This window comes from Rutidosis leptorrhynchoides, chromosome 3, assembly GCF_046630445.1.
Source record: "Rutidosis leptorrhynchoides isolate AG116_Rl617_1_P2 chromosome 3, CSIRO_AGI_Rlap_v1, whole genome shotgun sequence".
In the NCBI taxonomy this organism is placed as follows: domain Eukaryota; kingdom Viridiplantae; phylum Streptophyta; class Magnoliopsida; order Asterales; family Asteraceae; genus Rutidosis; species Rutidosis leptorrhynchoides.
In genome coordinates, this window is record NC_092335.1 from 116,447,974 (window position 1) to 116,456,892 (window position 8,919).

The following is an 8,919-nucleotide window of genomic DNA, read 5'->3' on the forward strand; positions in this document are numbered from 1 at the left end:
GTGATGGTGGCAAAATTTGTGTGATCACGCTGCATTAAAAATGTCTAAAACATTATTTAAAGGTATGTTAGTGATCTTACATGAATCTATAAAAGGAAATCTAACTCTCATATATTAATGACCAGCACCGTGTATTTGGAGTCATGCTCTGCACTATTTTTAGGTAAACTAATACATTATGACATTTTATTTTTTATGAACATATCACATGTCCGCCTTTTTATTTGATCTAACAAATTCTTAATTGAGAAGATTACTTCAATATTATTAGACCAATCACCATTTGATATCATGCCCTCGACTTACAAGATATGCAACAAACTTATTTGCATATTACACTTCTAAATTAAGCTTATAATAACTCCGCATTCGCAATTCACTTGTAATATGCAATTCGTAGTTATTTCAATTAAACTTTATAGTAAAATTAATATACAATTGTTTACTCTTTTAATATGTGACTTACATAAAAAAAAACTTCTCAATGTATGAGAATGAATGATAAAATGTATAAGTAACTAGAGGGGTGAATAGTTACTTAATACGATTTTTAAAACTTGATGATCAACAAGATTAGAACAATCCTTGATCAATTTAGTCAACTCTAACCAATGTGTGTAGTATTTATGTTTGTAGTAATATGGAATGTAAAGTAAAGAACGTAAACACAAGGATTTATAGTGGTTCGGGTGGATGTTAACTAATCCACCTTAATTCACTCCCGATTCACTAATCAGGAGTTTTGCTTCGCTAAGCACCTTTCTCCAAATCCGGTGGAGATCCGATTTACAAGTCTTGTACTTCTTCTTAGACAACAAACATAATCTTTCTATCTCTTTGAAAGATTACCTCTAACTTATATCAACTTGTCGTCAACTTGGACAAGTATTAATCCCTAATAGAATTAATTAACTCCCTAATTCTCTTTAAGGAAGATGATAGCTAAGCTAGCATATGCTTCTAGTTACAAAGTACAAGACTCACCCTTTCTAGTGATGACAATCCTAATACAATTATAAGGATTAATACAACACTATGTAAACTTACAAAGATAGTAATTTGATAGTAAGTTTACAACCCCTTCTATAATTTATGAGATTATAGAAACTTCTCTTGCTAATCACAAACATATGTGTATGAGCTATGTTCTTGTGATTCTCTGATGATTTTGAGTTGAAGCATGCAAGAGGTCCAAATCTTCAAAGTTCTTCAAGTCTTGCTATTTATATGGAGAGATAAAATATAGCCGTTGTTGCGGCTGGGACCACGGTCGACCATGGGTCGACCGCACGCGGTCCAGTTCAAAACTTCTATCTGTTGTATAGCCGTTTGAATCAGTTTTGAACTTGAATCTTTGGACTCTTTACTTCATTTAATATCCGCAAAAGATACCCAACATCCTATACAAGTACTATATGCATTAAGTGTTCATTTACCTTGGATGTATTGCCTTGATAGTGAGTTGTCATGCTTAAAGTGGAAAGTCTAACATTTTTGGATACAAGTCATGATAATCATTTGAGGCCATTCCAGTTGTGTCATAACCTTTTGTTTGTAATTAACACATTTTTTATGGTCCTATAGGTTGGTCAACATGTCATTGATGACAATAATCCACTTTAATCACAAAGCATATTAATATTCATCTTTAAGCTTGTTTGTGAATTAATTAAGTGTGTTCATGATGTCTTAACAATTTAAGCAAGTAATATCAATTAAGCATGTTTTAAGACATCATGTTAATCAAGTCTAAATCATTCTTAAACTTGTTTCTAGACTTAAGCAAATCCTATGTGTGTTAATGGTTTTTTATCCTTAGTGGATTTCATCCTTTTAAGAACACTAGATTAAGACACTTTAATTGTTATCCAAGTAGCATATTTGAAGTAGTCCAAATACAAGTTTATGATTAACTTGTAACAAATAGCAAAACAAGATTCATACATATACATATTTAGTAACTACTTAGCAAATTAGCATTTAGCACATAGTCAAATAATAATCATGTATAAATAGCAAGTAGTCAAGTAATATTAATGTAATGACTAGCAAGAGATCACTAACTAATATAGAATTAAACATGTAGTGATAACATAGCATTGAACCAAGGCTATGTAAATTCTACTTGCAAAGTGGCATTTGCAAGATTAATGTGTAAGTATACATTAATGTCTAACACATGTACAAGGAAGGAGCAACTCTTGGTTGGGACTTGATGATCATCCTAAGTATGTCTAAACACATTTTAGATGTACATGTTTTCTTATAACACTTATGTGTTATCCTTAATCAAGGTTAAATCGTCATTAAGGTATCATTAGGTGTTATTAACCAAGATTAACGTTCTAGTGACCAAAACTCTTTTGGATATAAAATAGGAACCTATTCTAAGCATGTTTAAACAAGTTTCATAAATTATAGATGCCCCGAAGTGGTCGAACTAAAATTGTAGGAAATTCGGACAGAATCTTTTACGATCGACCCACGGTTGACTGTGGAGTCGACCGTGAAATGTCCCGTTCATATTGATTATAAACGTTCCATATTAATTGATTTCGTTGCGAGGTTTTGACCTCTATATGAGACGTTTTTCAAAGACTGCATTCATTTTTAAAACAACCATAACCTTTATTTTATCAATAAAGGTTTCAAAAGCATTACGTAGATTATCAAATAATGATAATCTAAAATATACTGTTTACACATGACCATTACATAATGGTTTACAATAGAAATATATTACATCGACATATGTTTCTTGAATGCAGTTTTTACATAATATCATTCAAACATGGACTCCAAATCTTGTCCTTATTTTAGTATGCAACAGCGGAAGCTCTTAATATTCACCTGAGAATAAACATGCTTTAAACGTCAACAAAAATGTTGGTGAGTTATAGGTTTAACCTATATATATCAAATCGTAACAATAGACCACAAGATTTCATATTTCAATATACATCCCATACATAGAGATAAAAATCATTCATATGGTGAACACCTGGTAACCGACATTAACAAGATGCATATATAAGAATATTCCCATCATTCCGGGACACCCTTCGGATATGATATAAATTTCGAAGTACTAAAGCATCCGGTACTTTGGATGGGGTTTGTTAGGCCCAATAGATCTATCTTTAGGATTCGCGTCAATTAGGGTGTCTGTTCCCTAATTCTTAGATTACCAGACTTAATAAAAAGGGGCATATTCGATTTCGATAGTTCAACCATAGAATGTAGTTTCACGTACTTGTGTCTATTTTGTAAATCATTTATAAAACCTGCATGTATTCTAATCCCAAAAATTTTAGATTTTAAAAGTGGGACTATAACTCACTTTCACAGATTTTTACTTCGTCGGGAAGTAAGACTTGGCTACTGGCCGATTCACGAACCTATAACAAATATGTACATATATATCAAAGTATATTCAAAATATATTTACAATACTTTTAATACATTTTGATGTTTTAAGTTTATTAAGTCAGCTGTCCTCGTTAGTAACCAACAACTAGTTGTCCAACGTTAGATGTACAGAAAAAAATTGATGACCCAGTGTATACACGTCTCAGGCTAGATCACAACTCAAAGTATATATATTTTTGGAATCAACCTCAACCCTGTATAGCTAACTCCCACATTACTGCATATAGAGTGTCTATGGTTGTTCCAAATAATATATACACATGGGTCGATATGATATGTCAAAACATTTGCATACGTATCTATGGTATTCCAAGATTACATAATATATTAGAATACATGTATAATACAGTATAAGTTAGCTAGGATATGATTAATATAGATTTGTTACCAATTTTCACGTTGCTATAACAAGAAAAATTATCCAATCTTGTTTTACCCATAACTTCTTCATTTTAAATCCGTTTTGAGTGAATAAAATTGCTATGGTTTCATATTGAACTCTATTTTATGAATCTAAACAGAAAAAGTATAGGTTTATAGTCGGAAATATAAGTTACAAGTCATTTTTGTAAAGGTAGTCATTTCAGTCGAAAGAACGACGTCTAGATGACCATTTTAGAAAACATACTTCCACTTTGAGTTTAACCATGATTTTTGGATATAGTTTCATGTTCATAAGAAAAATAATTTTCCCAGAAGAACAACTTTTAAATCAAAGTTTATCATAGTTTTTAATTAACTAACCCAAAACAGCCCGCGGTGTTACTACGACGGCGTAAATCCGGTTTTACGGTGTTTTTCGTGTTTTCAGGTTTTAAATCATTAAGTTAGCATATCATATAGATATAGAACATGTGTTTAGTTAATTTTAAAAGTCAAGTTAGAAGGATTAACTTTTGTTTGCGAACAAGTTTAGAATTAACTAAACTATGTTCTAGTGATTACAAGTTTAAACCTTCGAATAAGATAGCTTTATATGTATGAATCGAATGATGTTATGAACATCATTACTACCTCAAGTTTTCTGAATAAAGCTACTGGAAATGAGAAAAATGGATCTAGCTTCAAATGATCCTTGGATGGCTTGAAAGTTCTTGAAGCAGAATCATGACACAAAAACAGTTCAAGTAAGATTTTCACTCGAAATAAGATTGTTATAGTTATAGAAATTGAATCAAAGTTTGAATATGAGTATTACCTTGTATTAGAAAGATATCTTACTGTAAATAAGAAAGATTTCTTGAGGTTGGATGATCACTCTACAAGATTGGAAGTAAGCTAGCAAACTTGGAAGTATTCTTGATTTTATGAAACTAGAACTTGTAGAATTTATGAAGAACACTTAGAACTTGAAGATAGAACTTGAGAGAGATCAATTAGATGAAGAAAATTGAATAATGAAAGTGTTTGTTGGTGTTTTTGGTAGTTGGTGTATGGATTAGATATAAAGGATATGTAATTTTGTTTTCATGTAAATAAGTCATGAATGATTACTCATATTTTTGTAATTTTATGAGATATTTCATGCTAGTTGCCAAATGATGGTTCTCACATGTGTTAGGTGACTCACATGGGCTGCTAAGAGCTGATCATTGGAGTGTATATACCAATAGTACATACATCTAAAAGCTGTGTATTGTACGAGTACGAATACGGGTGCATACAAGTAAAATTGTTGATGAAACTGAACGAGGATGTAATTGTAAGCATTTTTGTTAAGTAGAAGTATTTTGATAAGTGTCTTGAAGTCTTTTAAAAGTGTATGAATACATATTAAAACACTACATGTATATACATTTTAACTGAGTCGTTAAGTCATCGTTAGTCGTTACATGTAAGTGTTGTTTTGAAACCTTTAGGTTAACGATCTTGTTAAATGTTGTTAACCCAATGTTTATAATATCAAATGAGATTTTAAATTATTATATTATCATGATATTATGATGTACAAATATCTCTTAATATGATATATATACATTAAATGTCGTTACAACGATAATCGTTACATATATGTCTCGTTTCAAAATCATTAAGTTAGTAGTCTTGTTTTTACATATGTAGTTCATTATTAATATACTTAATGATATGTTTACTTATCATAATATCATGTTAACTATATATATAACCATATATATGTCATCATATAGTTTTTACAAGTTTTAACGTTCGTGAATCACCGGTCAACTTGGGTGGTCAATTGTCTATATGAAACCTATTTCAATTAATCAAGTCTTAATAAGTTTGATTGCTTAATATGTTGGAAACACTTAATAATTTAAATAACAATTTCATTTAATATATATATAAACATGGAAAAGTTCGGGTCACTACAGTACCTACCAGTTAAATAAATTTCGTCCCGAAATTTTAAGCAGTTGAAGGTGTTGACGTATCTTCTGGAAATAAATGCGGGTATTTCTTCTTCATCTGATCTTCTCATTCCCAGGTGAACTCGGGTCCTCTACGAGCATTCCATCGAACTTTAACAATTGGTATCTTGTTTTGCTTAAGTCTTTTAACCTCACGATCCATTATTTCGACGGGTTCTTAGATGAATTGAAGTTTTTCGTTGATTTGGATTTCATCTAACGGAATAGTGAGATCTTCTTTAGCAAAACATTTCTTCAAATTCGAGACGTGGAAAGTGTTATGTACAGCCGCGAGTTGTTGAGGTAACTCAAGTCGGTAAGCTACTGGTCCGACACGATCAATAATCTTGAATGGTCCAATATACCTTGGATTTAATTTCCCTCGTTTACCAAATCGAACATCACCTTTCCAAGGTGCAACTTTAAGCATGACCATCTCTCCAATTTCAAATTCTATATCTTTTCTTTTAATGTCAGCGTAGCTCTTTTGTCGACTTTGGGCGGTTTTCAACCGTTGTTGAATTTGGATGATCTTCTCGGTAGTTTCTTGTATTATCTCCGGACCCGTAATCTGTCTATCCCCCACTTCACTCCAACAAATCGGAGACCTGCACTTTCTACCATAAAGTGCTTCAAACGGCGCCATCTCAATGCTTGAATAGTAGCTGTTGTTGTAGGAAAATTCTGCTAACGGTAGATGTCGATCCTAACTGTTTCCGAAATCAATAACAAATGCTCGTAGCATGTCTTCAAGCGTTTGTATCGTCCTTTCACTCTGCCCATCAGTTTGTGGATGATAGGCAGTACTCATGTCTAGACAAGTTCCTAATGCTTGCTGTAATGTCTGCCAGAATCTTGAAATAAATCTGCCATCCCTATCAGAGATAATAGAGATTGGTATTCCATGTCTGGAGATGACTTCCTTCAAATACAGTCGTGCTAAATTCTCCATCTTGTCATCTTCTCTTATTGGTAGGAAGTGTGCTGATTTGGTGAGACGATCAACTATTACCCAAATAGTATCAAAACCACTTGCAGTCCTTGGCAATTTAGTGATGAAATCCATGGTAATGTTTTCCCATTTCCATTCTGGGATTTCGGGTTGTTGAAGTAGACCTGATGGTTTCTGATGCTCAGCTTTGACCTTAGAACACGTCAAACATTCTCCTACGTATTTAGCAACATCGACTTTCATACCCGGCCACCAAAAATGTTTCTTGAGATCCTTGTACATCTTCCCCGTTCCAGGATGTATTGAGTATCTGGTTTTATGAGCTTCTCTAAGTACCATTTCTCTCATATCTCCAAATTTTAGTACCCAAATCCTTTCAGCCCTATACCGGGTTCCGTCTTCCAGAATATTAAGATGCTTATCCGATCCTTTGGGTATTTCATCCTTTAAATTTTCCTCTTTTAAAACTCCTTGTTGCGCCTCCTTTATTTGAGTAGTAAGGTTATTGTGAATCATTATATTCATAGATTTTACTCGAATGGGTTCTCTGTCCTTCCTGCTCAAGGCGTCGGCTACCACATTTGCCTTCCTCGGGTGGTAACGAATCTCAAAGTCGTAATCATTCAACAATTCAATCCACCTACGCTGCCTCATATTCAGTTGTTTCTGATTAAATATGTGTTGAAGACTTTTGTGGTCGGTATATATAATACTTTTGACCCCATATAAGTAGTGCCTCCAAGTCTTTAATGCAAAAACAACCGCGTCTAATTCCAAATCATGCGTCGGATAATTTTGTTCGCTAATCTTCAATTGTCTAGACGCATAAGCAATCACCTTCGTTCGTTGCATTAATACACAACCGAGATCTTGCTTTGATGCGTCACAATAAATCACAAAATCATCATTCCCTTCAGGCAATGACAATATAGGTGCCGTAGTTAGCTTTTTCTTCAATAACTGAAACGCTTTCTCTTGTTCATCCTTCCATTCAAATTTCTTCCCTTTATGCGTTAATGCAGTCAAGGGTTTTGCTATTCTGGAAAAGTCTTGGATGAACCTTCTGTAGTAACCAGCTAGTCCTAAAAACTGGCGTATGTGTTTCAGAGTTTTTGGGGTTTCCTACTTTTCAACAGTTTCTATCTTTGCCGGATCTACCTTAATACCTTCTTTGTTCACTATGTGACCGAGGAATTGAACTTCTTCCAACCAAAATGCACACTTTGAAAACTTAGCGTACAATTCTTCCTTCCTCAATACTTCTAACACCTTTCTCAAATGTTCACCGTGTTCTTGGTCATTCTTTGAGTAAATAAGTATGTCATCAATGAAAACAATGACAAACTTGTCAAGGTATGGTCCACACACTCGGTTCATAAGGTCCATGAACACAGCTGGTGCATTAGTTAAACCAAACGGCATGACCATAAACTCGTAATGACCGTAACGTGTTCTGAAAGCAGTCTTTGGAATATCATCTTCTTTCACCCGCATTTGATGATACCTGGAACGTAAGTCAATCTTTGAATAAACAGACGAGCCTTGTAGTTGATCAAATAAGTCGTCGATTCTCGGTAGTGGGTAGCGGTTCTTGATGGTAAGTTTGTTCAACTCTCGGTAGTCGATACACAACCTGAATGTACCATCTTTCTTCTTGATAAACAAAACAGGAGCTCCCCACGGTGATGTGCTTGGTCGAATGAAACCACATTCTAATAGTTCTTGCAGTTGGCTTTGCAGTTCTTTCATCTCTCTGGGTGCGAGTCTGTAAGGAGCACGAGCTATTGGTGAAGCTCCTGGTACAAGATCTATTTGAAATTCAACAGATCAATGTGGAGGTAGTCTCGGTAATTCTTTCGGAAATACATCGGGAAATTCTTTTGCGACAAAAACATCATTGATGCTCTTTTCTTCAGTTTGTACTTTCTCGACATGTGTTAGAACAACATAGCAACCTTTTCTTATTAGTTTTTGTGCCTTCAAATTACTAATAAGATGTAGCTTCGTGTTGCCCTTTTCTCCGTACACCATTAAGGGTTTTTCTTCTTCTGGTATAATGCGAATTGCATTTTTGTAACAAACGATCTCTGCTTTCACTTCTTTCAACCAGTCCATACCGATTATCACATCAAAACTCCCTAACTCTACTGGTATCAAGTCAATCTTAAA